This window comes from Kogia breviceps, chromosome 9, assembly GCF_026419965.1.
Source record: "Kogia breviceps isolate mKogBre1 chromosome 9, mKogBre1 haplotype 1, whole genome shotgun sequence".
NCBI lineage: Eukaryota > Metazoa > Chordata > Mammalia > Artiodactyla > Physeteridae > Kogia > Kogia breviceps.
In genome coordinates, this window is record NC_081318.1 from 31754734 (window position 1) to 31768408 (window position 13675).

The window sequence follows — 13675 nt, forward strand, 5'->3', positions numbered from 1 at the left end:
CTCCCTAACCATCAGAACATCTGAATCTCATTGATCAACAGAGGTCAAGACTTTTTCTTCCCGGTCTCTGTGACCTTGAAGTACATTAGGAGATGCAGATGAATATTTGAAATGGGGTACCACCAGAAGACACTGAGCCACAGCACATTAAGTTCGGATTTAAAGAACCTCTCTGAGTATTGTTAAATTGAGATGCCTTATAGTTAAGGCTGTAATTGGAAACCAACGCCAAAAAATGCATATGAAAAGTAGCCATTACAGAAGGTTATTTTAATATTTTTGTCTGTTATTCACCTTTTGTCCACCTACCTTGCCCCAGATTCATTTTTCTTTTAATTTAGTTATTTATTATTGGCTGTGTTGGGTCTTCATTGCCGCATGGGCTTTCTCTAGTTACGGAGATCAGGGGTTACTCTTTGTTGTGGTTCGCGGGCTTCTCATTGCGGTGGCTTCTCTTGTTGCAGAGCATGGGCTCTAGGCACGTGAGCTTCAGTAGTTGTGGCATGAGGGCTCAGTAGTTGTGGCTTGCGGGCTCTAGAGCGCAGGCTCAGTAGTTGTGGCACACGGGCTTAGTTGCTCCGTGGTATGTGGGATCTTCCCAGACCAGGGCTCGAACCTGTGTCCCCTGCATTGACAGGAAGATTCTCTTTTTTTTTTTAATAAGCTTTTATTTTATCTAATATTCAGTTTATATTCAAATTGTCCTTAATTGTCACAGATATGTTCTTTGCAGCTATCCAAACTGCAACGTTTGGAGTTTGCAGCTATCCAAACTCCATGGCATGTGGGATCCTCCTGGACCAGGGCTCGAACCCGTGTCCCCTGCATTGGCAGGTGGATTCTTAACCACTGTACCACCAGGGAAGTCCCCCAGATTCATTCTTAGCCCTTCTTTGTGTCCTGCTCTATACTCCAAGATGCTGAACCCTGTGGACTGCATCTTGCCAACTGGCTCCCATTTGTATTCAGCCAGTTGGAGACACTGGTAGATAAGAAGGTGCAGTGAGAAAGAGGTTTGTGTATTACCCATTCCTTATCTTCTCTAAGATGTGTTTCTGGCAGTATTTTGAATTCCTCCACAGCTACAGTTTCTTTCCTGCACTCCTTGTCTACAACTGCAGTTTCATTGGTCTAATAATGCTATCTCTATATTGCTAATCCCTAAATTCCTCAACTTCTTTGCCATAATTCCTTAAATTCTATATTCATTAAAGTCTCTTACATAATCTGAGTTTGATCTTTCTAGGACTCTGATTGTAACAATGGATGTTCTACATGTTACACATATTACATGTGTTTTTTAAAATCACTCCAATCATTTCTTTTCAAGCTATGATAGTAAATGAAATCCTATATAAACAGCACTTATCAGAAGAGGACCAATAAGGGAGGTAACTCACTGTCACCTACCTCAAAAACATTGCAGTAGCTACAATTTAGCAGTTAAAGGATTAGCTTCCATATCACTAAGATTAATGGGGAACACGAATAACCAGATCTCCTTAAAACTTTCTACAATATAGAATGTTCACTAATGCCAATAAAATTAAACTAATCTTAGCACTAGATCATTTTGTATGAACAGTCATTTCTACTCCCGAGTGTCTGTCATATCACTGTGTTATTTTCAATAGATAGCAGGGATGGAGATTTATTACACAGTTTACTGCACCAACAGTTTATGCTGATCTCAGCAGTGTTGCCAAGCAAAAGGAATTATATGAGGGCAGCATTTGTTCTACACAAAAATATCTAAGCATATTTCTCACTTATTTAAATTTGCTCATGTAAACCACTTTCTACAGATAAGTGAACAGTAAATGTGTTTGCAATGTGTTACTGCATTCCTACCCACTGCAGACAAGATGGGAACCATGTTTCCATAAATAAGAAGTGACAAACCATGTCATTGCCCTCCTCTTTAACTCCTCTCCCCATGAGCGTATGTATGGTGGAGGAAGGTTCTGCTTCGCCCAAGGCAGGGGAACTGAATATTGATAGAATTTGCTGTCAGCAAGTTTGTGGATGAATGTTTCAGCACAGAACACAAAGGTCATGTTCGCTCTAAATTCAGCAGGTTTAATTTGATTTGGTTAATTATAAATACAGTGCTTGCAAAAGTAAGTCAAGAAAAAAGAACCACATTACAAGGAATCCATATACTATTTAAGTTTCACCCATGTTCTCTCCAGAGTGGAGTTTGTTATAGCCTTAGGGCACCAGAAGAATTACACAATCCCTTTGGTATGGAATCCAAATTTAAAATAAGTTAATGCAGCTTACTTTTTTAAAAGTCTGCATATGTTATTAAATCATTTTTAAATGTCTTTGATAATATAGACTGCATAAACTTTAGGAGTAAAATAAAAAATGTTGTTGAGACATGATTCCTTATGGAACCTAAAATTTATCCTTGGTATCTTACATAAGTCAAAGTCATAGTAAATTCTGAGAGACTGCTCAAAAAAGTGAGTATATTACCTCCACTGCTATAGGATTTTTCTTCACTTATATGCTAATTATATGCAAGATCTTACGCAAAATATTCACTTCATTATCTAGATTTGGCATCTACAAATATATTTTAAAGATACCAGCCATCTCAAGTGGAAAATATAGTTAAAGACCTCCTTCTCTTTCTATTATACTGCATTGAATTTATAGAAAATAAATAACTCGATAAAAGATATTTCATGACAATAAAGTCTTGAAGAACATACAATTAAAAGCTGAAATAAAAAATAACTTCAGAGTTAAATAAAAAACATTTTGTAATCTAGATGTATAGTTTAAGAATTTATTTTTACAGATGGAAAGGCTAATTTAAGTCATTATTTATTTTCTATTATAGAATCAGATTATATATTATAGTGCTAGACACTCTTAAGAGACAAAAATATAAAGCGCCACTACTCAAAAAGGTGTCATTACAGAGATAAGACGTATTCACGTAGTCCCACAAAAATGACTAAATAACTGACAGTATATGACTATGATATGATAGTATATTGCTGTGAGATGATGTCTTAGTTTAAATTTTTAAGCCATGTATTCACATCCTTGATTCAGTATTGATTACCCCTCTGCCCCAACACACTTGCCAGAGTGCCACAGCCCTTCCAGCGCTGCTTATCTCTCCTGAAGTCTATCCTCACCTTCTCTAGTGAAAATAAGCCCTCTTCACGACAGCTCCTGCTTTTCTCCAACTTCCAGCTCAAAGATATTATGGCAATATTTTGATCAAGCAGGGTGAGGCTGTGACAATACAGAACATTTTCTACCCTGAGCACTAACTTCTAAAGTGGAAAAAATATTTTTATTCCACATTTTTGTGTCTTTCTTTTTCTTTTTAAATGTCCTGTAATTGACAACTGCTAGCTAGATATTACTGGAAATTTATATTTAATACTTTTCTAACAATAGCTTGAATTTATAAGTTGAATTCATTTTTAAAAATTTTATTTTCTAATGAACATCAAAAACATGAATAAAGCTTCTGTTGTAGAAGAGCTTACATATATATTATTTGACTTTAATTCTTACAACAGATTTTGTCATAGATGAAACTGAGTCTTAGGTTTGAAGGCCGAATCATGGTTTCAGAGCTCAAAGAGTAGCCCTCGCTCGTCGCAACTAGAGAAAGCCCACACACAGCAACAAAGACCCAACACAGCCAAAAATAAATAAACAAAATAAATTTATTTTTTTTAAAAATGGCAGGGCATGGGTTCAAATCCAATCTCACAGTGGAAAACCTGGGATTGCATTTACCACTCATTGAGTCAGGGTTTAGGCTTTTATCCCATTAGGCTGAAGGCTGAAGGCCAGGACCCAGATACTCATGGCAAGACTGAAAGGTGACTTTCTCCGTGGCTTCGCATGAAGTATTGTATGCTAACTGGCACCATGAAAGAATGACAGCGTAAAATACAAATAGATTCAGAACAATACAGGCTGGTGGTCCTTAGGAAAGAATAAAGTCAACAGCTCTGAATATGTATGAGTTTTGACTAAGAAATAACAAAGACTCTAGGCTTTTTTTTTTTTAAACTGGGGTATAAGTAGCCCATAAATCGAACACCTGAAGGCTATAGGAAGTGATTAGTCTCACCTACCAGTGGTTCCTCAGGCTTAAAGCAGCCCCCAAATAAGTTTCAAATCCTAAGGGAGGAGAACAAGAAACATTTGGTGCCTAAGATATAAAAAAGTAGTCAAAGTGCATGGAGTTAGAAGGCTGATATTTCCAAATAATGTAAATTTTATTAGGAAATAAAGTGATGTATTATTCATATACTGAATACTTGCTTTAGATTTTTCTACACACCTGAATAATATTAACTAAAATTAGAAAAGTGATATATATTAGAATTTACTAGATTTTAGTTAAAACTTCCAGTATGATTCTGAGAGAAAAAGAGTATTCTCATACAATGTATAAATTATAACATGTTTAAAGGAACATAAAATTGCATTATGAAATCTACAAGTTATTTTCATATTTTTCCCCAAAGAAGTAGCAAAATTTCCAATGTCAATTTTAGAAAAACGTGTATTCTTTCAGTCAGTTAACCAACACTTTTAAATGTATTATAAACTATGAGGAAAACTATGTACTGGCATACCTCTTTTATTGCATTTTGCAGATAATGCACTTTTAGAAGTGAAAGGCTTGCAGCAACCTTCAGTAAAATCTATTGGAGCCATTTTTCCAACAGCATTTGCTCACTTCATGTCTCTGCATCACATCATCACATTTGGTAATTCTCACAATATTTTAAGCTTTTCCATTATTATTTTATTCCTTAGGGTGACCTGTGATCAGTGATCTTTGATGTTACTACTACCATTCACTGAAGGCCCAGATGATGGTTAGCATTTTTTTTAGCAATAAAGTATTTTTTAATTAAGTTATATACGTTGGTTTTTTAGACATAATGCTATTGCACACTTCATAGACTATAGTATAGTGTAAACATGACTTTTATATGCACTGGGAAACCAAAAGAGTTGTGTGATTTGCTTAATTGCAATATTTGCTTTTTTGTGGTGGTCTGGAACCGAACCCCTAATATCTCCAAGGTGTGCCTGTGTGTAAATTAGTTTGAAAAATACAATTACATTTCCTGATACAAGAGTATAATCATCAGTTTTATTTGTGAAATTCAATGCCACCTATTGTTTAGAAAAATAAATAACGTCATCTTGGTTAGAATTCTATTTTTACTAACAATTTGCATGTCTGTGGAGAAATGTGAACATTGTACACATAGAAAAGAGTCTGACTCTCCAACTGTGTAGAATACTTAGAGGTTTCAAGGACATAAAAACTTTAATGAAGCTCTCTGAAATTTATATGAGGTGGGAAGAAATAAACTGTTCTTAAGTACTCATACCTTCAGAGGAGTGCATTTTGCCCTAGGAATTATTTTTATATGTATATATTTTTAATTAAACTTTTAATTTTCAGATCATTGTCATTTCACATGCAGTTGTAAGAAATAATAGACAGGCCTTATTTATCCTTTCTTTTTTTTTTTTGAGAGGACTTATTTATCCTTTATCCTGGCTTCCCACATGCAAAACTATACTTCAATAACCAAGATATTGACATTGATAGCGTCAAGATAGAAAACATCTTCATCATCACAAGGATACCATTGTGTGGCCTTTTTATAGCCACACCCACTTTCTTCATACCTCCCAGCACCTCCTTAATCCTTTGCAACCACAAATCTGGTCTTCATTTGTATAATTTTGCATTTAAACAATGTTATATAAAGGGAATCATACAGTATGTAACCTTTGAGGGCTGGCTTTTTCACTCATCATAATTCTCTGGAAATTCACCCAGGTTGTGGTATATATCAACAATTCATTCTGTTTTACTACCGCTGAGTAGTATCCCATGATGTGGACGTATCACAATTTATTTAACCATTAACCCATCCCTTGAAGGATACCAAGGTTGTTTCCAGTTTGGGGCTATCACAAATAAAGCTGCTATGAACTTTTGTGTGAACATCAGTTTTTGTTTCTCTGGGATAAATGCCCAGGAGTGCTATTGCAGGTTTGTATAGTAGTTACATGTTTAGTATTTAAAGAAACAGCTAAATTATTTTCCAGAGTGTCTCCTCCATTCTACATTCCCAGCAGCAATGTTTGAGTGATCCCATTTCTGTGTATCCTAACCAGCACTTGACATTGACTCTTTTTTATTTTAGCCATTCTGATAGGTGTGTAGTGGTATCTCATTGCGGTTTTAATTTGCATTTCCCTAATAATGTTGAAAATCTTTTCATGTACTTATTTGCCATCTGTATCTCCTCTTTGGTGATATGTCTTTTCATGTATTTTGTCCTTTTTCTGGCTGAATTACTTTTTTTTTTAACTGTTGAGTTATAAGAGTTCTGAATATATTCTAGATACTAATAGTGTTTTGTCAAATATGTAATTTGCAAATATTTTCTTCCAGATTGTAGCTTACTTTTATCCTTAACAGAGATTAAAGCAGGGTCTTTCACAGAGCAAAAGTTTTAAATTTTTCAAAGTCTAATTTGTCAATTTTTCCTTTTATACACCATGCTTTTGGTGTCAGGTCTGAGAACTCTAGCCCTAGAGTACAAAGATTTTCTCCTTTTTTTTTCTCCTAAAATTGTTATGTTTTACATCTTACATTTAAGTCCATAATCTATTTTTTAGTTTATTTTCATATAAGGTGTGAAACTTAGGGCAATATTTATTTATTTTGCCTATGGATGTCCAATTGCTCCAGCACCATTTTTTTAAAAGTTTATCTTTCCTCCATTGAATTGATTTTACACCTTTGTCAAAAAATCAGGCATATTTGTGTGGGTCTATTTCTCTGCTCTCTCCTCTATTACATTGTTCTATATGTCTATCTCTCCAGCAGTACCACAGAGTCGTGATTACTGTAGCTATATAAAAGTCTCTAAATCAGGTAGAATGATTCTTCCCACTTTATTCTTTTTGCAAAATTGTTTTAGCTATTCTAATTCCTTTGCCTTTCCATATAAATTTTAGAATCTTGTCTATATCTATAAGAAATATTGCTGGTATGTTGATGAGATTGCGCTAAATCTGTATCTACTTCAAGAGAACTGTCATCTTTACTATGCTGAGTCTTTCAATCTACAAACATGTGTCTGCATTTATTGAGATTTTCTTTGATTTCTCTCATCAGCATTTTGTAGTTTTCAATAAATGAGTTCTGTAGATGTTTTGTTAAGTATTTTATTTATGAAATAGTATTTTTAGTTTTTATTGAAGTATAGTAAATGTATAATATTATATGTTATACCTGCACATATAGTGCCTCATAATTTTTTAAGGTTATACTCCATTTATAGATATTATAAAATATTGGCTATATTCCCTGTGTTGTACAATATATCCATGTAGCTTATTTTATACATAACAGTTTATACCTCTTAATCCCCTACCCTTATATTGCCCCTCCCTGCCTTCCCTCTCCCTACTGGTATCCACTAACTTGTTCTCTATATGTGTGAGTCTGCTTCTTTTGTGTTGTGTTCACTAGTTTGTTGTATTTTTTAGATTCCACATATAAGTGATATCATACAGTATTTGTCTTTCTCTGTCTGAATTATTTCACTTAGCATAATACTCTCCACATCCATCCATGTTGCTGCAAATGGCAAAATTTCATTCTTTTTTATGTCTGAGTAGTATTCCAGTGTGTGTGTGTGTGTGTGTGTGTGTGTGTGTGTGTGTGACTTCTTCTTTATCCATTCATCTGTTGATGGACACTTAGGTTGCTTCCACATCTTGGCAATTGTAAGTAACACTGCTATGAACATTGAGGTGGATGTATCTTTTCAAATTATTGTGTTTGCTTTTTCAGATATATATCCAGGAGTGAAATTGCTGGGTCATATGGTAGTTCTATTTTTAGTTTTTCGAGAAACCTCCATACTGTTTTCTACAGCGGCTACACCAATTTACATTCCCACCAACAGTGTACGAGGGTTCCCTTTTCTCTACATCCTTGCCAATATTTGTTATTTGTGTTCTTTTTGATGATAGCCATTCTGACAGATGTGAGGTGACTGCTCACTGTGGTTTTCATTTGCATTTCCATGATGATTAACAATGCTGAACATCTTTTCATGTGCCTTTTGGCCATCTGCATTTAGTATTTTTAATTTTCATGTCCACATGTTCATTGCTAGTGTATAGAAATACTATTGATTTTTGTATGTTATTTCATATCTTGCAAACTTGACAAACTCACTTATTAGTTCTAGTAGTTTTTGTGTAGATTTCTTTAGGTTTTGTATGTATGTGATCATATCATCTACAAATAGGGACAATTTTTTTTTTTTTACTTTCTAATTTTTATACATTTTATTTCCTTTTCTTTTCTTTATTGCACTGGCTAGAACTTCTAGAGCTATATTGAATAAGCCATCTGATTCTAGAATTTTCTTTGTGGGCAGGTATTTAGCTATATATCTTTAATAGATAGATATCTATTTATGTTATATATTCTTGAGTGAGCTTTAATGGTTTATGTCTTTTAAGAAGTTTGTATGTTTCATCTATGCAATTACATTTACTGGTATAAAGTTATTGATGACATTCCCTTTCAATCCATTTAATGTCTGTATGATCTGTAATGATGCCTCCTTGTTTCATTTCTGATATTTATAATTTATGTCTTCTATTTTATCATTCTGGCTATAGATTTAGTAATTTTAGTTTCACTGATTTTTGTTGCTATCTCATTGATTACTGCTTTTCATTTATTTCTTTCCTTATGCTTTCTTTGTACTTTTACACCTAGTTTTTAAGGTGTAATCGTAAATCATTTGTTTGAGACAATTCTTCTTCTATTAATATAAGCATGGATAGTTATACCTTTCCCTCTAAATACTGTTTTAACTGTCCTGCTAAAGCTGCTTCAGAAGCATCCCACAAATTTTGATAAGTTTTCACTTCATTTTCTTTTAATTCAATATATTTTCTAATTTACCTTGTGATTTTTTGTCATATAGTTAATTGGAAGTATGATGTTTCATTTCCAAATACTGAAAGACTTTCTAGATATATTTTTGTTGATTTCAAGTTTCTTTATTGCCATTAGTACATACTTGTGATATTTTAATGTTTGTAAATCTCTTGAGATATACATTATGGCCCAGAATATGGCAGTCTAGGTGAATGTTCTATGTGCACTTGAAAAAAAATTGTATTCTACTGTTGCAGGTGGAGTGTTCTGTAAATGTCAATTATATCAAATTGGGTGATAGTGTTTCTATATCCTTGCTGATGTTTTTGTCTACTTGTTCTATAAATTATTGAGAGAAGAGTATTGAAGTTTGGAACTATAATTGTAGATTTGTCTCTCCCTCTTTTTTTTTTTTTTTTTTTTTTTTTTTTTTTTTTTTTTTTTGCTGTATGCGGGCCTCTCACTGTTGTGGCCTCTTCCGTTGCGGAGCACAGGCTCCGGACGCGCAGGCCTAGCGGCCATGGCTCACGGGCTTAGTTGCTCCGCGGCATGTGGGAATCTTCCCGGACCAGGGCACGAACCCGTGTCTCCTGCATCGGCAGGCGGATTCTCAACCACTGCGCCACCAGGGAAGCCCTCTCCCTCTTTTTAATTGTATCAGTTTTACTTAATGTATTTTGAAGATCTGTTACTATATACATACATATTTAGGGTTGGAAGTCTTCTTCATTAAATAAACCCTCTATTATGCATAGTCTTTCTTTATCCCTGATAGTATTTCTTGTTCTGAATCTACCTCATCTAACATTAACAAGGCTGCTCTAATTTTCTTTTGATTCATTTATGTGGCATATTATTTTCTTGTTTTATTTTTAATCCTTCTTTGTCCTTGTTTTAAAGTGGGTGTTTTATAGAGAGCATAGAATTGGGTCTTGCTTTTTTATTTGATATTGACTTTCTCTGCCTTTTAATTGAGGTGTTTAGATAACTTACATTTAACAAATTATTGATATATTTAAATTTAAGTCTGCCCTATGTTACTTGTTTGCTAATTATCCCCACTTTTTTGGCCTTTTTATCTCTTCCTACCTTTTTTTGGAATAACTGAATATATCTTTTAAATGGTTTTATTTCATCTCCACTATTTACTTTTTAGGTATATTTATTTTTTAAAATTTTGTGGTTGCTCTTGTATTTAATACACACACACACATTATCACAGTCTATCTTCCAATAATATTTCAACATTTCATATGTAATATAAGAACCTTGTATTAGTACACTTTTATATCCTCTCTACTCTGGGTTTCAACTCAAGATATCCATAAGCTGCATTCTTACCTCATGCTTAGGGGTCTCTTCCAAGCTCATATATGGGCTGGAAGAATTCAGTGGTTTGTCTACAAGACTAAGATCTCTTTTTTTCTTGCTGGCTCTTTGTTAGGGAATGCCCTCAGCTCTTAGAGTCCATTCTCATATTCTTACCACATGGCCCCTTCATCTTCAAAGCCAGCAGAATTTCCCTCTCTTCAAATCTCTCTCATATTTACATCTCTCACCTCTTCTGTGTCTGACCTCTAGATCTAGACTTAATGGACTCATGTGATTAGATCAGGCCCAAACAGGATAATCTCCCTTTTGTCCTTTAAGGTAGTATAATCACAAGAACAGTATGTCATTATATTCACAGGTTCCATCCACACTCAAGGCATAGATAACTGAGGGTCATCTTATAATTCTGCCTATCACACAAGGCATGCAGACTCATGTAAAACATAATTTCTTAAAGAAGGATAAGAGTTTTCAGTCTGTAACCTCTCCAGTTAACTAAAAAATCTTATTGGGCAGTAAGATGATTTTTTGTCTTATACTCCCATGTCTATTACAGGCCTGACATATAATGGGAACTCAATAAGTATTTGTTGAATGAAACATCTGACTTCTTTTTGTGACTAATAGACTTCTAAAGTGTACCTTGATTAATGTTATTCCCCAGCGACCTCAGTTGCTTAATTGCTCAAAGCAATCAGTTGTCCTAGGTTCTACTTGTAATAGTTTGCTGCTGGTTGAATACTTCAACAAAATCTCAAATGGAATAATAGTTCCTAGTGAAAGAAGCACACCACTTACTATTTCCCTGCATTATGAGAACTCTAAATATGAAAAAGGAGAATATCAGTCAACACACATGCATGTATAATCTAGGTCTGTACATTGATCATAAAAATCAGGAAGTAAGATCTATGGGACACTTTCTTAGAATCTTGTAGACAAAATCAGAGGTGGTGCTTCTAGGTAGCTGACACACATTGCAAAATAAAGCACCATTTCTATTCTCTCAGGTCATTTTTAATCCAATCTTTGTTTTTTTCCTCTTGGACACATTTTTAATGCCCTTTCCATTTCAACTTTGTCTAGTTGCCTCTTTGTCCCAGCTCCTTCTGTTCCTTCCTAGCTATTTCTTCTTCCTACCTATTCAGGTATTCCCCCAACTCTGTAATGATCCCCACCCATCCTTTCTCTCCATGTATCCTTTTCCCCTTTCCCCTTCACTTCTCCATCTCATTAGACCCCTTGATCTCCTCACCTATCCTATCTACAGGTTCACCTCCTCTCCCCAAGTAGTACTGGTTCTTTTAAATAATTATTGCTTACTTTTATATAAATTAGTTTTTCATTCTTAGTTCCCGAACAATTCGCTTTATCTATGGTAAAGATAAATATCTCTAATATCAGACTACAAGGACAAAACAAAAAAAAGATTAAGCATGTTAATCCTACATAATCTGAACTGGTACACACTAATGGAAACATACATTGCCCCAGAATATCTCTGATTAATTTCCATCTCTATCTCTAGATATCTTACATAGAACCCTATTTTATAAAACTGAGCAGTACTTAGGTTGTCCACTAGATGGCAAACAATTACATTAGGAGACTGACAACAGAAAACAAAATGTATAGAATTATAGATCTTCTTAAAAAGAAAAGGCAGATTTTTTTTTCTTTCTTAAAAATGAAGCAAGTACTAAATAAAATATCTTAAAACCACCTTAAATCTTTATCCAGGAAGAAAATCCTTCCAAATTCCTGTTCTCTTATAATTATTTATGAATCAGATACAAAACAAAAATAAATAGAAGAATGGCTATGCAAAGGAAATGTTTCTCAGTTATGGAGACTAAGCAATAGGTCCACAAGTATTAATAATTGAAGTAGGAGTAAATAAAATGAAAATGTACCATAAGCAGCCCTGTGAGTAAAATGGTCTAGATTTTAAAACACTATAATCACTTAGGAGTAAAAACTTTGTCTAGAAGGAAAACATTAATGATCATAAAAAGAGGAAATATTCAAGTAGCATAACAGTTCAGTGAAGGATGAATATATTATTAGGGATAGAGTCAATACTATAAGGAATCACTGACTTCAGATCTGTTGAACCAAATTAAAGTCATCTCTGCATACTCTATCATATGCAATAATAACATGATGAATAATAGGTCAATAGCCTTGATATTTCAGATGTTCATGTAAATCAATAAACAAGTGGGGCTTCCCTGGTGGCACAGTGGTTGAGAGTCCGCCTGCCGATTCAGGGGACGCGGATTCGTGTCCCGGTCTGGGAAGATCCCACGTGCCGCGGAGCGGCTGGGCCCGTGAGCCATGGCCGCTGAGCCTGCGCGTCCAAAGCCTGTGCTACGCAGCAGGAGAGGCCCCAACAGTGAGAGGCCCGCGTACCACAAAAAAATAAATAAATAAACAAATGGAACTACATCAAACTAAAGGGCTTCAGCACAGCAAAAGAAAAATCAACAAAATGAAAAGGCGACATATGGAATGGGACAATATATTTACAAATCGTATGTCTGATAAGGGATTAATAGACAAAGAACTTATACAACTGAAGAACAAAAAAGCTAACAACCTGATTAAAAATGGACAGAGGGACTGAGCAGACAGTTTTTCAAAGAAGACATACAGATGGCCATCAGGTACATGAAAAGAGGCTTGATATCACTAAGCAGCAGGAAAATGCAAATCAAAATGAGATTTCACTTTACACCTGTTAGGGTGGCTATCATCAGAAAATACTTCTGGGCTTCCCTGGTGGCGCAGTGGTTGAGAATCCGCCTGCCGATGCAGGGGATACGGGTTCGTGCCCCGGTCCGGGAAGATCCCACATGCCACGGAGTGGCTGGGCCCGTGAGCCATGGCCGCTGAGCCTGTGCGTCCGGAGCCTGCGCTCTGCAACGGGAGAGGCCACAACAGTGAGAGGCCCGCGTACCACAAAAAAAAAAAAAAAAAAAAAAAGTACTTCTCCACAAGATCTATTATTACACAGGGAAAAAAAGATATTATTATGTTAAGGGTCTTGAGATGGGAGATTATCTTGGATTTTCTAGGTGGACCCAAAGCAAATACAAGAATCCTTATATGTGAATAAGGGAGGCAGGAGAGCCAGAGAAGGAGATGTGAGGCAGAAGCAGAGATCAGAGTAATTCGATATCTGGGAGTCAGGAGCCAAGCAGTGTGGGCAGCATCTTGAAGCTAGAAAAGGCAAGGAAACAGGTGCTCCCCTAGAGCCTCCAGAAAGGAACACATTCTGCTGATATCTTGATTTTAGCTTTGTGAGACCCATTTTGGACTTCTGACCTCTAGAACTGTAAGATTAAAAACTTG

General features: G+C 35.2%; 1 protein-coding gene across 1 annotated transcript in view; it reads right to left on the minus strand.

Moving 5' to 3' along the window:
* Nucleotides 1-4141: 4141 nt before the first annotated feature.
* ANKRD7 (ankyrin repeat domain 7) overlaps nucleotides 4142-13675 on the minus strand; it is a 38547-nt gene continuing 29013 nt past the window's right edge. Inside the window, 1 exon segment of the mRNA XM_059073965.2 lies at nucleotides 4142-4161. The gene's annotated coding sequence lies outside the window, so the exon portion shown is untranslated.